Source organism: Pseudoliparis swirei, chromosome 10, assembly GCF_029220125.1.
Source record: "Pseudoliparis swirei isolate HS2019 ecotype Mariana Trench chromosome 10, NWPU_hadal_v1, whole genome shotgun sequence".
NCBI classification, from domain to species: Eukaryota; Metazoa; Chordata; class Actinopteri; order Perciformes; family Liparidae; genus Pseudoliparis; species Pseudoliparis swirei.
In genome coordinates, this window is record NC_079397.1 from 2,310,008 (window position 1) to 2,327,507 (window position 17,500).

The window sequence follows — 17,500 nt, forward strand, 5'->3', positions numbered from 1 at the left end:
ATATAAGTAATACCATGATTATATAAATAATACCATCAGTAATATAAGTAATACCATGATTATATAAATAATACCATGAGTAATATAAGTAATACCATGATTATATAAATAATACCATCAGTAATATAAGTAATACCATGATTATATAAATAATACCATGAGTAATATAAGTAATACCATGATTATATAAATAATACCATGAGTAATATAAGTAATACCATGATTATATAAATAATACCATGAGTAATATAAGTAATACCATGATTATATAAATAATACCATCAGTAATATAAGTAATACCATGATTATATAAATAATACCATAAGTAATATAAGTAATACCATGATTATATAAATAATACCATCAGTAATATAAGTAATACCATGATTATATAAATAATACCATCAGTAATATAAGTAATACCATGATTATATAAATAATACCATAAGTAATACCATGATTATATAAATAATAACATGAGTTATATAAGTAATACCATGACTATATAAATAATACCATAAGTAATATAAGTAATACCATGATTATATAAATAATACCATAAGTAATATAAGTAATACCATGATTATATAAATAATACCATGAGTAATATAAGTAATACCATGATTATATAAATAATACCATCAGTAATATAAGTAATACCATGATTATATAAATAATACCATGAGTAATATAAGTAATACCATGATTATATAAATAATACCATGAGTAATATAAGTAATACCATAATTATATGAATAATACCATAAGTAATATAAGTAATACCATGATTATATAAATAATACCATAAGTAATATAAGTAATACCATGATTATATCAATAATACCATGAGTAATATAAGTAATACTATGATTATATCAATAATACCATGAGTAATATAAGTAATACCATGATTATATAAATAATATCATGAGTAATACCATCAGTAAATGTCAAAAAGTCTGGACTGTTCCTTAAGGTGTGGGTTCCTTACACATTCCAGCGTTGGTCTCCTCCCCCTCGCCGTGTTTCCCTCGCCGTGTTTCCAGGCGTGATGTCATCGGAAGTCATCGGCGGGTTCGGTTCGTCCCGTTTTTGAGATCCGGCCCGCTGAAAATATTATCAAAAGCTATAAAGAGCGTACGGGAAGGGCCCGGCCGCCGGCCGGTACAGTCCCCGGCAGTGATGGATGCGAGCGCTCCAGATAGCGGAGTGATCGATGGCGCCATTGTTGGGGGGGGGGGGGGGGGGCGTTCGGAGTGGCTGTTATTGTGTTTGGGGAGAAGCTGTGGGGAGAAGGCGGCGGCGGCGCGGAGCTTGACGGGTTTATTGAGAAGCGTGATCTAGTGCACCGCCCGGGGTACTCTCAGATGTAGTTAGAGAGGGCGGGGAAAAGAAACGGGGGGAAAGAGTTGCATGGAATTAGAGGAAGTCTGCATCGGAGGAGAGAGGAGAGAGGAGAGAGGACATAGAGGGCAGGAAGTGGGGACGGTGCGGAGGTGGGAGTGAATGTGTAGCTTATCTGTTGATGCTTATCCGCTGTGTCCCGAGGGCTCGCGCAGTCATAACGGTGATCTAATCTGCACCTCTGGAGAGCGCACACACACACACACATTCACACACACACACACTCACACACACTCTCTCACGGTGCCCATGCCACCAATCATCCATTTAAACCGTCATCTATCTGCCCTTCATCCAATCCATCCATTCAACCCACATTTCCACTTTTTAATTTATCCTCCTCCTTTATACCGCAGAATTCCCTCCATCCTTCCACTCCGACATCCCGGCGAAATCCAATTGGCCTCACCCCCCCCCCCCCCCCCACCCACGCCTCAACCCCCCAACCCCCTGACCATTTACCTTTCCGCTGCCGTCGGGTTCAATGGACTTTTAAAAAAGGCTTTAGCCGATGCCGAAGTTTTTTCAGATTGAAGCGGCCGACTGAGGATATTTTCTGCTGATATTCTATATCTTTCAAATTGGCCAATTTCATGGGCGAAAATAATCTGTAGAAATCCGAAGAAGATTGTGAAGAGCCCAGCAGGTGATGGGTTGGGATTTGAGGAGCAGGCGAGTTGTCAATGGTGTCCTCTTGTAGTTGTAACTGTACCACTAGGTGGTGCTAATGTCACAGAGATTCCCCCCATTAGCGATCCGCCAGTTTCACAATGAACTGGTCAGGGATGCTGGACCCCGTGTTGGGCGACAATGTGTTACGAACTCAGACACTTAGGAAGTAGGACCCAATTGCACGACCCGGGAGGCAGAGATAAAGTATTTGTAAGTACTTTTTTTTCGGTTCTGCAGTGAACAAAATGAAAGCGCTCACGTAGTGAGGGATCAAAAACTTTTCAAGAGCACAACATAACCCGACCTGATCATGGCAAAAGACCAGACGAACTGACAAGGAACACTGGGAGACAGGGGAATTTAAGCACATGGTAACAAGACACAGGTGGGACCAATCAGGGGCGGCTGACACTGATGAGCATAGGAGACAGGTGTGATGACAGGTGAAAACAATCAGGAAGCCTGGAATGAGAGAAAGCGAACATAAATGACATGAACCTCTAGCATATCTGTCGGTGCACAACAGTACCCCCCCCTCTAGGGCCAACTCCTGATGGCCCAGGCTGATTGTAAAAGTCGTGGATAAGAGTCTTGTCTACGATAAATGAAGCAGCTATCCAGCTTCTAGCCTCAGGACCGTAACCTTCCAGTCTACCAGGAATTGCTTGCCCTCCCCTATTACGGACCTCCAGTAGCTACGGACCTTGTAAACGTCACCCTTCAAAGAACTGGGGCGGTGGAGGGGCTTGGAGGCGGAACAAGTGTGCTCTCACACCCCGGCTTGATTCTACTAACGTGAAACGTTGGGTGCACTCTCAAGGTCCTGGGAGTTGCAAGCGTACCGACGCCTGGTTGATGACTCTGGACACTGGAAACGGACCCACAAATCTGACCCAGTGTCTTTGAGACGACATGGAGTGGTAAGTCTTTGGTAGAGAGCCAAACTTTTTGGCCTGGACTGTAGGAGGGAGCGACCATATGAACGTCCGTAACAGCCTTCATCCGAGCTGAACTGGAGAAGAGACTGGCGAGCACCAGCCCAAACTCTGCGACAACGTCTGATCATGGCATGTGCCGATGGAACCATCACCTCTTCCTCATTGTTAGGGAAAAGTGGAGGCTGGAAACCATTGACACAATGGAATGGAGAGAGACCTGTGGCGCCGTGGAAGGGTATTGTGGGCAACCTCGACCCATGTGAGGTGGTCACTCCAGGTGGTCTGTTCGGGAGACGAGACAACGTGCGTAGTCTCTAGTTCTTGGTTCAGACGTCCGATCAACCATTTGACTGAGGGTGATATCCTGATGACAGGCTGACGGTGGCACCTATGAGTCGACAAAACTCTTTCCAGAAGGCGGAAATGAATTGTGGACCCCTGTCGGAAACAATGTCATTAGGGAATCCATGGATCCTGAATACGTGATTCATCATGACCTCTGCGGTGACTTTGGCAGAGGGCTTGGTCAATGGGATGAAGTGAGCCATCTTTGAAAATCGATCAACCACTGTTAGAACCGTAGTCTTGCCTCTGGATGAGGGAAATCCGTCACAAAATCCATCGAAATGTGACCATGACGATGGGGAATCGGCAGCGCTGGAGCAAGCCCATCTTAACTTGAGATGAGGTCTTATTACACGCACACCGGACAAGCCGCTACATACTCGGCCACATTTTTCTTCATGGATGGCCACCAGAAACGTTGTTGAATCCTGAACATTGTTCTTGCTACTCCCGGATGGCACGAAGCACAGATGAGTGAGCCCAGTGGATGACCTTGGAGTGAAGAGCCTCAGGAACAAACAGCAGATTGTTGGGACACTCGCTAGGCGCTGGATTCATGACATTTGCCTCTTTAACGTCTGACCCACTTGCCAGGAAAAGGCCCGATCACCCGGTTAAGTGGAAGGATGGTCTTGGCTCTACCGCAAGTGGTTCGGGATCGTGAAGACGAGACAAAGCATCGGGTTTTGATTCTGGAGACCCGGGACTAAAAGAGAGTGTGAAGTTGAATCTACTAAAGAAAAGTGTCCACCTGGCCTGACGGGAGTTGAGACGCTTAGCCTTTCTTATATATTCTAGATTCTTGTGATCTGTCCAGACTAAAACGGTTGCTCTGCACCCTCTAGCCAGTGTCTCCATTCCTCGAGGGCAGCTTTTACAGCTAACAATTCCTTGTTTCACGCTATAATTCCGCCTGCCGTTGTCAACTTCCGCGACAGGTAAGCACATGATGCATCTTGTTGTCTTCTGCAGAACGTTGAGACAGTACTCCTCCAATTCCCTCATTGGAAGCATCCACCTCGACCATAAACTGGCGCTGGGGATCTGGAATGGTGAGTATGGGAGCTGAGGTGAATCTATCTCTCGAGAAGTTTGAAAGCAAGATCTGCCTGGGGGTCCACTTGAAGGAACCTTAGGAGAAGTCAGAACATGCAGAGGAGCAGCAACAGAACTGAAATTCCTAATAAACTTCCTATAGAAGTTAGCAAATCCTAGGAACTGCTGAACCTTTTCCCTGGAGTCTGCTGTGGGCCACTGGGATACTGCACTGACTTTCGCAGGATCCATTTGATATGATTAGGTGAGACTATGTATCCTAAGAAAGACACCTCTTCTGTGTGGAACTCGCACTTCTCTGCCTTGACATATAGCTGATTATCCAGTAGTTTCTGCAAAACTTATGGACATGGTTAACATGAGATTTAGCGCCTGGGGAGAAAATCAGTATGTCATCCAGATACACAAACACTGAAATATTGAAGAATTCCCAAAACCTCATTCACAAAAGCTTGAAAACAGCTCGCATTGCACAGTCCAAAAGGCATTACCAAGAAATGAATACCAGTTTTTAAAAATTTAAACATAATTTATATAAGTAATCCCAGAAAAAAACCTAAAAATTGGCCCCCATTTTTTTAAAATCCAAGAAATTTTAATCCAATTTTTAAAAATCCCATGAGAAATAGTACCCATGATTATTAAATAAACCTCGGGAAAAAAACCAGATTTTAAAAATCCTGGGGGTGGAATTCCATGATTATTTTAAAAACCTGGTATTAAATATCCAGGAAAAAATAATCCCCGGAAAAATTGGAAAAGGGTTTTTTACCACAGTTTAGAAAACCCAGAAAAATTTTTTTTGAAAAGAAAAAGTTTTAATTAATCCATATAAAAAGTAATCCTGAAAAATTAAACCTTAGTTTTTAATACCAGATTTTTAATATCCAAATAAAACGGTTTAAAAAAAATTACCAGGTTATTGGGGACCTATTAATAAAAATTTCCTGTTATAAAAATTTCCGTTTTTTCCAATTAAAAGTAAACCATGATTATTTTCCTGAGAAATTAGAAACCCATTTTTTATTAATCCCTCAGTAATAAGAATCCAAATTTAATAAAAATCCGGGGGAATTAAGTAATAATGATATTAAATTACCTGAGAATTTAAGAATCCCCTTATGAATAAACCAAAAGAATAAAAATCCAGAAAAAAAACCCAAATTTAAAAATTTCCATGTTTAAATTCAAAATCCAGAGAATTAATTTTCCTGGATTTTTCCATGGGAATATAAAAATCCAGGTTTATTTAATATATATGAGATAATCAGTAAGTAAAAAGCTCTTTCCCTTGGTGGGCCTTCACTTCCCCCTTGGCTTTTTTCCGTGTTTCCAACTTCCGGGTTTTTCCAGGGTTTGTCTGGGAAAAATCGGGGTTCGGTTCCCCGTTTAAGTTTCCCCCGCAAAATATTACAAAGCTTAAAAACGCCGGGAAGCCGGCGGCAACCGAGTATGATGGCCTCAGTACCATTTTCCCCATCCCCTTTTTTTTCTTCCAGTGTGATTTTTTAAAAACTTGGGAAAGGCCGTTAAAGGGATTAAAAGCGTGTTTAGTGCAGCGGATAGGGTTTAAAGGGGAAAAAAAGGGGAAAGTTTGAAAGGTTAGAGGGTCTCTTCAAAGAAAAGGGGGACATAGAGGAGGAAGTCCCTTTTGAGGGGGGAGGAATGTATTATCTTTGTGTTTCCCCGGGTCTGGGTAAGTCTCCCTTGAATTTGCCCCGGAAAACACATTACACAAAATCTCTAGGGGATGCCCCCAATCTAATTTAAACCTTCTTTTATCGGGCCCAAATCCTTTTAACCCCAATTTTCCCCTTTTTTTTTATTCCTTTTTATCTGTTTCCTTTTCTTCCGAAATCCCCCCTTAAATTTCCTCCCCCCACCTTTAACCCCAACCGCCATTTATTTGGTCCGGGGGGCCAAGGCCCCAAAATTTAGGGGGTGCAGTTTTCAAATTGAAGCGGCCCTGGGTATTTCCTTATTTATATTTCCTTTGGGCCTTTTCATGGGCGAAAAAACGGGAAATGAAAAAGGTGAAACCCCAGCGGGTTTTGGGTTTAAAGGGCCCCCATTTAAGGTTTTCCCTCGGTGTAATTAACCCCCCTTGGTCAATGCCCAAAAATTTTAATTACACCCAGTTCCAAATAACGGTCGGGGAAAGCGGGAAAACCCTGGGGCCAAAAGGCCCTTTAATGGTAAAGACCATTCCCCGTCAAGGTTAAAACCCCCGGCTCCAAGAGAAGGCCCCCAGGCCCCTCTCCTCCAGAGAAAGCCTGGTTCTTCCAAGCTGCATGGGTTCCCGGAGTCATTCGAAGTGTAGTCCTCTGATGGTCCGGGTAACATGAGCTGAAATCCTCCGCTAATGCGCGCGACCTCCGAGGCGCTAATTCTGTGAAGCTGGGAATAACATCTCGGTTATGCCGACTCCTCTCTCTTTCCAAGACGGTTATCGATCCGGATGGCTACAGCGATGAGGGATTCCAGATCCCGGGTGTCTCCAGTGGAGCCAGCTGGTCCTTTATCGTTCCAAAGTCCTGTCATGAAGGCGCCACGAAGAGCCGGAACATTCCATCCGCTGTCCGCTGCTGCTGTACGAAACTCGATGGCATAATCAACCACCTGACGGTTGAGCTGACGTATTTGAAACAGCGTCTTCTGCTGGCCTCCGTAGCAGGCGATGAGTGGTCAAAATGCGCCTCATAGTCTCTATGGAAATCGGCCAATGAGTAACATAGTTCGTGTCTCTAGACCATTCTGCAGTAGCCCAGGCTGCAGCTCTTCCGTTAAATGCACACAATAAACGCCCACTTTACCATGCTCAGATAAAAAGCTGCTGGGTTGTGTTGAAAATGCAGATCACACTGTACCAGAAAGGCTCTGCACGAAGAGTCTCCTGCAAATCTCTCCGGAAGAGCCAGCTGCATTGGAGGAAACAGCCTGACCTGGGTCGTCAGCTGAGTATTGACAGGCAAATTCTCAGCTGTGGATGACGTCACCGAGGAGCAGTCTGTTGATGAGTGAAAAATTATTCATTTGGGCAACCAGTTGTTGCATCTGTAGATAATTCTTCCTGAACCCGGCCTGGCGTCCTCTCAGCTCTTGTATTTCCCGGCTGACTTTGTCCAGTTTTTCTCGTGATGAAAATCGTCACGCCCTGTACCGACAGAGCGCGTGAACGCTCTTGCCTAAGCTGGGTCCATAATGTGGTCAGTCTGCTCTGTTCTGAACTCAGACACTTAGGAAGTAGGAGCCAATTGCACGACCCGGGAGGCAGAGATAGAGTATTTGTAAGTACTTTATTTTTCGGTTCTGCAGTGAACAAATGAAAGCGCCACGTGATGAGGGATCAAAACTTTCAAGAGCACAACATAACCCGACCTGATCATGGCAAAAGACCAGACGAACTGACAAGGAACACTGGGAGACAGGGGAATTTAAGCACATGGTAACAAGACACAGGTGGGACCAATCAGGGGCGGGGCTGACACTGATGAGCATAGGAGACAGGTGTGATGACAGGTGAAAACAATCAGGAAGCCTGGAATGAGAGAAAGCTAACATAAATGACATGAACCTCTCTAGCATATCTGTCGGTGCACAACACAATGGCTCCAAGAGTCAATGGCTCCAAGAGCCAATGGCTCCAACCGTCAATGGCTCCAACAACCAATGGCTCCAAGAGTCAATGGCTCCAAGAGCCAATGGCTCCAACCGTCAATGGCTCCAACAGCCAATGGCTCCAACCGCCAATGGCTCCAACAGCCAATGGCTCCAACAGCCAATGGCTCCAAGAGTCAATGGCTCCAACCGCCAATGGCTCCAACAGCCAATGGCTCCAACCGCCAATGGCTCCAAGAGCCAATGGCTCCAACCGCCAATGGCTCCAACAGCCAATGGCTCCAAGAGTCAATGGCTCCAACCGCCAATGGCTCCAACTGCCAATGGCTCCAACCGCCAATGGCTCCAACCGTCAATGGCTCCAACAGCCAATGGCTCAAAGAGTCAATGGCTCCAACCGCCAATGGCTCCAAGAGTCAATGGCTCCAACCGCCAATGGCTCCAAGAGTCAATGGCTCCAACCGCCAATGGCTTCAAGAGTCAATGGCTCCAACCGCCAATGGCTCCAAGAGTCAATGGCTCCAACCGCCAATGGCTCCAACCGTCAATGGCTCCAACAGCCAATGGCTCCAAGAGTCAATGGCTCCAACCGTCAATGGCTCCCACCGTGAGCTCAGCTGGAGATGCGAAGCTCCCGATGTGTTTACGATTGAATAGTTTACGAAGTCCTTTTGTACTTGTGGAATGCGTGAAACTGAGTTTTCAACCTGTTTTACAGGCGTAAAAAATCTATTGTGATGGATTTTTAGGCGAAGCGGTCCCATCAGGCCTGATCAGCATCACGTTGTACATGTTGTATCTTCTCATCGGTGGATTGATGTATTTATACTTCCACTCTCAAAGGCCCGCATGCCTCCACTGGCACCGCCGGAGTCGTGTGGGGACGTCACATGACAGGTGGCATCGGGGGTTGAGTGGTAGGAAGGTGTGTGGGCGGATGTAATGTATGTAATTATGCCATCGCTGCTGCCGGGGGGGATGGTGTGGGAGTGTTGGGCACAAAGAGCGTTCAGTGTGTGTGTGTGTTTTTTACATATCTGCCACTCTTCTCCGCTGCATTCACCTCGGGATTCGAGGTCATCAATCTGGCGCCTGGCGGAGGTCGAGGCGTCGCCATAACGACCCAAAAGGAGTGAGAAGACGAGTCACTCCCCTCCTCTAAATACCCCTCGGCGCTCATGCGAGGACGCCGTAATTCGGGGTGTCGTCCGAGCCATCGATCCCCCCCCCTCCCCCGGTCGGCCTGAGCCTTTTTCCGTAAAGAAAAGGAGAAAGGAAACGGGAGGAGGAGCCGATCCCGTCGGAGGGAACACGAAACATCTGCTGCGTTCCAGGGCTTTTGGCTTCGACTGGCTCCGGATGTCGTAGCCGCTCATCCGTGCGCGAACGTACGTCCAACAGGGGCCCGCCATGTTCGGTAATAACCGGAGAGGGAGTGGGGAACGGCCCCTCAACCTCTCAAGTGAGTGAGGGAGTGAAGGAGGTAGGGAAGGAGGGAGGATTCTCTGGCTTCATTCCTCCGAGCTGCCGCCGATCAAACGGGGTTTTGATGGCTTTGGCAGAAGTGGCGGGGGGGGGGGGGGTGAGGGGGGGGACCCTGAAGGCATCGCCGGAAAGACATTAACACAAGCTGGTAAGAACCTTAAAGGAGCGGAGCGGCAATCTCGATCTGCTCGGCTCATTTCCCTCGGCACAGATCTATTTTACAACGTGCCTGACCATTTCACCGCCCGGGATGCTCGGCTCGTTTGATCTCTCGCCGTGTTTGGATCAAGCCCCCCCTCCCCCCCCCCAAAACCCCTCTTAAATCAACCTAATTTGTATAATTGAAAACAGCCGTGTGATGTGCGGTTCAAAGGTGCGGCGGCAGCCCAGCAGCCGGTCCAGGCACCGACATTGAGATCTGGATGTTTACACGCCGGCTCGGTGGCGTCCGGCTGCTCGCTCCTGTGATGAGCTCACGGGGCGCTGGAGTTTGACTTTTTTTTAAGATGCATTAAAGTCGTTCGTGCTCGGAAAGTTTATGAAAGGGAATATAAAAGCGTCGAGCTCGGAGCGGCGCCGTTTTTATTTGTCTCTTGACATTTTGGACGGTTTTCATCAAGAAAACATCTCAAATCTCTCATTCTGTAATAAAAAGTCTTATTTTTCATCCTCCCGTCCAAGTGCAGAGATTTAAACTCCCCAAAGGCTCCCGGAGATAAACCCAGAGACATCGTTTTGAGCTGTATGTCAGCGGAACTGCCGACACGGGGTCGTGCAGCTGAGGGATTGAGCAAGCGGCTAACCGGTGGAGGGTTTGATTCCCGTCCCGGACGACCAGCCTGGGAACTCGCCGTGTCGCGTAAAGCGAGAGATTTTGCCAAAAAAACAAATATATAAAACCCCCAAAACAAAAACCTTGTTTAAACTAAAACTATCCAACGCTCTCTGAAGCTCCCCCTGAAATAACGACCGATGGAATGACCCGATCTATTTTTAACCTCGGCGTGTTGTCGATTAAATCTTGACAATTCCGGCTCCTTACATCTTTTATTAAAGCGGAACGTCTCGCATTAATTGTTGGTATTGATCCGTGAGGAGACGGGAAGTCGATATCATACGACGCCGCGGCTCAGCTGCAGCGGGTTGAGGGTGAAATATATACGAGGTGGTTCTGATCCACCATTACTGAGAGGAGAGGTCCTCCGGGGCCACGCGGACCTCTTTGCTTTGGGTTAGAGGAATCATAGAGATCATCAAATAATAACACGAGTCTCTTTGCTCTCAGATCACAGCTTCGAGCGAGATGTGCAGGAATCTGCAGGAAGAATACAAGAATAAGAGGAAATACAGCAAAAATATGGGTTTTTTTTGGGGCCCTGAATGAGCTCCAGATAGATTCTACTGAGGGTCAGGTTTGGACCAGCCTTCCACTCATAGCATTAACCTTGTTTTTAATTCATTTGAAATGGGGATTGACTCTGCGGATCAAACACGATTACAAGTGCAACATATTTTAACGATCTTCCGGCGACTTTTTTGTGAAATGCAAACAGGAAGTGGGAAAGAGGAAGTGGGTCCGGAGAGGTTTGAGTCCATCAAGTAACCATAATGGACAGATTACACATGCATCGCCATCTGGGGCGGATTTACAGACCATGGATCCAAAGCTATTTGAAGAATGTCCAAGCCTTTGTATATATATGCAGTGTGTGTGTGTGTGTGTGTGTGTGTGTGTGTGTGTGTGTGTGTGTGTGTGTGTGTGTGTGTGTGTGCGCCTCCGGGCTCATTGTGATGCCGTTTGGGCGGCTGCCCTGGTTCTGATGTCCCCATCGACTCCCTCGGCCTACATGGTCGCGCTCAGGCCTGGTTTCCATCGCCGGTCGATAAGGACACGGCGCTGAGGGGGACGGCCCGGGGCTCACACACACACACACACACATACACACACACATACACACATACACACATACACACACACATACACACACACACACACACACACACACACACACACCGGCGCCTGCACTTAAACACTTTACAAGCATGGGAACACAACAGTACCTCCCCCCGAGGTCCAAACCTCTCAAACCGGCACAACCCGCCTCTTCTCTGCAGAGCCACGACCTTCAAAATAAAGCGCTAGCTGACAGTTAAAGGGCGGCAGGTGTCGGGACGTTCGTTGCTCGTCAGATTTTTATTTTACGATATTTGCCCAAAATGATCTGGGAGCAACTCGTCAGGAAGTTTAAGACCCGTGAAGCGACTTAACGAGGAGGATTGTTTTATGACGATAATGAACACGAGGACCTCTGGTCCTGAAGCATCCGCCTGGATTAAAGGGATAATCCACTCGTTTAAATGTGTACACCTTAAATGACGTTCTGTATTTAAGTCTCCCAGAGGCAGAAAGGTGACCCCGATGTGACCCCGCGGTGACGTCATACAGGTCTCAGCCGAGTGGAATCCCCCAACAACCGGGAGAAAATGGTGAAGTGCCCCAAGTAACGGGGAGTTTATGAAGCTCTTTATAGATATATAGATATATAAGTATATCCTAACTGTCGACATTCACAACTCATTTCTTTAAAACGCTGCTTGAAGAAATATAAATCCAGACTGACGGAGATTAACGCTTCTTCTTCCCTCCTGTTTTCCTCTCCTCCCTCCTAATCTCCCTCCCCCTCTCTTTCACACTTCTCTGTCCTAACCTCCTTCTTCTTCCCTCTCCTCTCTCTCTCCCTCCCACTCTCTCCCCCCTCTCTTTCTCTCTCTCCCCCCCACCCCCCTCTCTCCCCAATCTCTTTCTCTCACCCCCCCCTCTCTCTCTCTCTCTCTTTCCCCCTCTCTCTTCATCCTAACAGCTAGAGCAGTTATTACTACTTAAAGTACTGCACTTGCTGACAGGCAGGTCCGTGTGTGTGTGTGTGTGTGTGTGTGTGTGTGTGTGTGTGTGTGTGTGTGTGTGTGTGTGTGTGTGTGTGTGTGTGTGTGTGTGTGTGTGTGTGTGTGTGTGTGTGTGTGTGTGTGTGTGTGTGTGTGCTGTAAAACACTGGTCTGATGGGTCCCATGAACCGCAGTCGCTTCTCTAAAGTTCAAGCAATTAAATTTTTCGACCGGGTGCCATTTGCCAAACTGTGTGTGTGTGCGTGCGTGTGCGTGTGTGTGCGTGTGTGTGTGTGTGTGCGTGTGTGTGTGTGTACTGTACATTGTACGTAACAATTCTTCTCAAAGTAAACAGGAAGCAGAGTCGCTGAAGGAGTTGAATGGACACATATGTAAATGTATGTAAATATATGTAGATCAACCCTGTATCACAAAAATTACGTTCCCCCAGACCTAAAATACAATTTGCAGTTACGTTTGACTGAAACGTATTTCTCTCCAAATTACGTTTAAGTGAAACGTATTTCTCTCCAGATTACGTTTGCATTTGACGTATTATAATTACAAATACATCTCTGATCAACGTATCTTTGCCGTTTGTTATCTCTCTTTTCTACAATGCTGTTATGAATTGTAAAAAGTGTCCTCTAGCCTTATTTATTATTATGTTATATATGTTGTTTCGCCTGCGTATTCTGACAGCAATAAGCGTTGAAACGGATCATATGAATTGGCGTGAAGATTTACTGCTGATTACTCTCCTTTATTTTCTTTTTTTCGGTGACAATACATTAATTAAAACTCGTACACTATCACCACCTCATCACCACCGTAACAGAGTTAGTCCCATACGGGTCAAATCAACTATTAAACTTGTTATAAAATGCGCATCTGTCCGTAATCTATACCATAAAGTTCGCATTTTAACCTAAAAAAAAAGTGTGTTTCCTTTTAACCTTTCAAAATAAAAGTCCGATTTATCTGTTAAGCGGAAGTAGTATAAAACGTCTATATTTATTCAAACAATACAATATAAAAGGCATACATACATCAAAATCAATAAGGAAAATGCCAAACAGTCAAACAACTCAAAACAATAAACCCTTCATGGTGTTATTTACAGGCGTATATCAAACAAAAAGAGCAGGTACCCGGAAAAATCTGGGAAATAATTTGGGAATTGTTAATAAAACATGATTTACCCTTCAACTTCCACTGATATGCATGCAAACTAATACATCGTTTCACACACACACACACACACACACACACTGACAGAAACACATAGACACTCATATACGTACACACACACAGGCAGAGACACACACATACTCACACACACATACTCACACACACAGACACACACACACATACGCACACACACACACTCTTACACACGCACACACACACAGGCAGAGACACACACCCACACCAGGCGCGTCTCTAGGATTTGGATACATCCGGGGCTTAGCCAGTGCGAGCGTTGTTACGTGCGCCTGCTGCCAGTCTGACTCCGCTGTTTTGGTTGAAAACATTCGGGGCTAATGAAAAAACATCCGGCTTTAGCCGGGTTTTTTTTAGACTGACCCACACACACACATTTACACATGCACACACACGCATACTCTGCAGACTGACCCTTGACCTCCCAATTGTTTCTCAGATATAACCCTACTGCTTTATATTTAATATATTATATCTACCTAAATATAATACTTTGAGGTCATGAGGGGAATCCCCTCCAAAACTTTCACAAGAGAAAATTGTCACCGTGCCAATAACCCTTGTACGATCCTTAAAACCAGTCTTTTAGTACATTTTGTATACTTTCAATCAACTTAAAGATCTGGATTCTTTTCAGATTCAAAGAGGGCCCTCTGAATATGAATACCCTAATGTTTTGGACCGATAGCTCTGAGTTAAGGGCCCCAAAAACAGGTCCAAAGGGTCAAATTGGGTAAACATGTCAGAGCTTAGCTTTCTTTTCCAGGTTGTAGCCACTCCCAAATGGGGTAGAATACAATTGAAATTGTTCATATAGTACAAACATTTAAGGAGTTGTTAACCTTCGAAGGAAGGAATTTAGTTTTTTCCGGGTTTTTAAACCCTTCCCAAGTAGGGATGCTAAGTGCTATATGTTGCCAGCCTACATGGTTGGGCTCCATTTGGGAGGGGCTACAACCTGCAAAAGAAAGCTAAGCTCTGACATGTTTAGAAGAAAAAAAAGTTAAAATCAGCCCAAGCTCACAACAGGGTCTCAGATTTGTTAAACCACACACCCTCTTTAAGTCCTGGATTTCAGACAGCCAATTAACTCTTGTGGGTGTTTCGGAGGAAATTTCACCCCATCACCTCATTGTAGGCCCTGTCCTGAGTGTCTGTGTTCAATTTGGGATTTCCAGGACGAATATTTAGGAGATTATGGCCATTTTTGCACTTGTCAAAAAATATGCAAATTTAAGAGAATAAGGCCCAATTTGACCGTTTGGACCTGTTTTTGGGGCCCTTAACTCAGAGCTATCGGTCCAAAGCCGTAGGGTATTCATATTCAGAGGCCCTTCTTTGAATCTGAAAAGAATCCAGATCTTTAAGTTGATTGAATGTATGAAAAATTAACTAAAAGACTGGTTTTAAGGATCGTATAAGGGTTATTGACACAATTTTCTCTTGTGAAAGTTTTGGAGGGGATTCCCCTCACGACCTCAAAGTCTTATATTTAGGTAAATATAATATATTAAATATAAAGCAGTAGGGTTATATCTGAGAGACAATTGGGAGGTCAAGGGTCAGTCTGCAGAGTATGCGTGTGTGTGCATGTGTATTTGTGTGTGTGTGTGTGTGTGTGTGTGTGCATGTGTGTGATTCTGCCTGTGTTTGTATGTATGTGAGTGTCTGTATGTGTGTCTGAGTGTGTGTCTGTGTGTGAGAGTGTGTGTCTGTGTGTGTGTGTGTCTGTCATTCTGTGTGTGTGTGTGTGAGTGTGTGTCTGTCTGTGTGTGTGCATGTGTAAGAGTGTGTGCGTGAGTGTGTGTCTGTGTGTGTGAGTATGTGTGTCTCTGCCTGTGTGTGTGTGTACGTATGTGAGTGTCTATGTGTTTCTGTCAGTGTGTGTGTGTGTGTGTGTGTGTGAAATGATGTCTTAGTTTGCATGCATATCAGTGGAAGTTGAAGGGTAAATCATGTTTTATTAACAATTCCCAAATTATTTCCCAGATTTTTCCGGGTACCTGCTCTTTTTGTTTGATGAGAAGTAAATACGCCTGTAAATAACGCCATGAAGGGTTTATTGTTTTGAGTTGTTTGACTGTTTAGCATTTTCCTTATTGATTTTGATGTATGTATGCCTTTTATATTGTATTGTTTGAATAAATATAGACGTTTTATACTACTTCCGCTTAACAGATAAATCGGACTTTTATTTTGAAAGGTTAAAAGGAAGCGCACTTTTTTTTTAGGTTAAAATGCGAACTTTATGGTATAGATTACGGACAGATGCGCATTTTATAACAAGTTTAATAGTTGATTTGACCCGTATGGGACTAACTCTGTTAAGGTGGTGATGAGGTGGTGATAGTGTACGAGTTTTAATTCATGTATTGTCACCTAAAAAAAGAAAATAAAGGAGAGTCACCAGCAGTAAGTCTTCACGCCAATTCATATGATCCTTTACAACGCCTATTGCTGTCATAATACGCAGGCGAAACAACAGATAAAATAATAATAAATAAGACTAGAGGACGCTTTTTACAATTCATAACAGCATTGTAGAAAAGAGAGATAGGCCAAACAAACGGCAAAGATACGTTGATCAGAGACGTATTTGTAATTATAATACGTCAAATGCAAACGTAATCTGAAGAGAAATACGTTTCAGTCAAACGTAATTTGGAGAGAAATACGTTTCAGTCAAACGTAACTGCAAATTGCATTTTAGGTCTGGGGGAACGTAATTTTTGTGATACAGGGTTGATGTAGATATATGTAAATATATTTATGTCATATCTGCGGTCGGCTCGTTTACACTTAAAAATGTTTAGTTTCAGATGTATGGATTATTAGTGTGTGGGAGGGACTCGACAATATAATGACGAATACCACCAATTATTAATGATTATTCTTCATTTTAAAGCTTGTATTGATTCACTGATTTGAGGTTTAATCTATAAAATGTCAAACAATAATGAAAGAAAAGGTCAATGTGAGTTCCTCAAGTGCCTTTCACAATAAAAGCCTGAGACACTGAGTGTTTACCTCGAATTCACTGAGAGCTTTTATTCTGAAGGGAAACTTCATAAAAATATCTCACAGCAGCTTCTGACTGAACAAGTTTGCATATTTGTATTTGTTTATATACGTGACGCTCACAGTTCTTAAAGATCTACACTAAAAACATATATTACAACTACAATAGAAAAACACGGAAAAAAGGATATAAATCTCAAATTTCTAAAACGGAAACCGGAACTTTCACTGACTACGAATCATTCATTAATTTATTTTATCTATGATAATTCACCCCGCGTACGACCGGAGGGTCCTCTGTTGTTACGCAACGTAACCATGGAGACGGGCGTGAGATGGAAGCGGACCTAAGGCGGTGAAGCGTGGAGTCCGACCCGCCGTGCAGCGGTGGATCATCGGCGTTTAACCGACACGCGGTTTCGTGTCCCGTAGATCAAAGACGACGATCTCAACGCGGAGATATTTTGGGTACTTTTTGGATACTTTAGTTTTATGAAAACACGGCGAAGATATCTGAGGAGGTCAAAGGTCACGCCGGTCCCGTTGCGGCGGTGAAACTAAAGCCGGCGATGTGGAAAATAAACTGATATCTGCACGAAATGTTGTTTGTAATCGTCGTTCGAGACCAAAACACGCAAATCAGCTCAAACACTTTTTTTCGTCTTCCGTTGTTTTTCCTTCTGCGAGAAAAACGTTGAATAAGGAAGTGAAGAAGCAGATTTAGTCTCTTTAAAAGTCTTGAGTTGGGTTGTCTGGTAATGTTCTGCAGCAGCTGCTTTCAGAGAGAAAGCTCCGAGAGGCGAGCTGAACACCTGCTCGGCCAGACCGGCTCAGTTAGAGACTAGCCGGCTAACGTA

The 17,500-nt window shown here is 44.5% G+C and overlaps 1 protein-coding gene across 6 annotated transcripts in view; it reads left to right on the forward strand.

The window, feature by feature from the left end:
* Positions 1-17,500, forward strand: part of celf2 (cugbp, Elav-like family member 2) — a 132,095-nt gene that overhangs the window by 11,646 nt on the left and 102,949 nt on the right. Inside the window, exon 1 of one of the 6 annotated variants that reach the window (XM_056424615.1) lies at positions 11,936-12,005. The exons of the other annotated variants lie outside the window; for them this stretch is intronic. The gene's annotated coding sequence lies outside the window, so the exon portion shown is untranslated. Of the gene's footprint in view, positions 1-11,935; positions 12,006-17,500 lie in introns of those variants that run through there. 6 annotated transcript variants of the gene reach the window in all.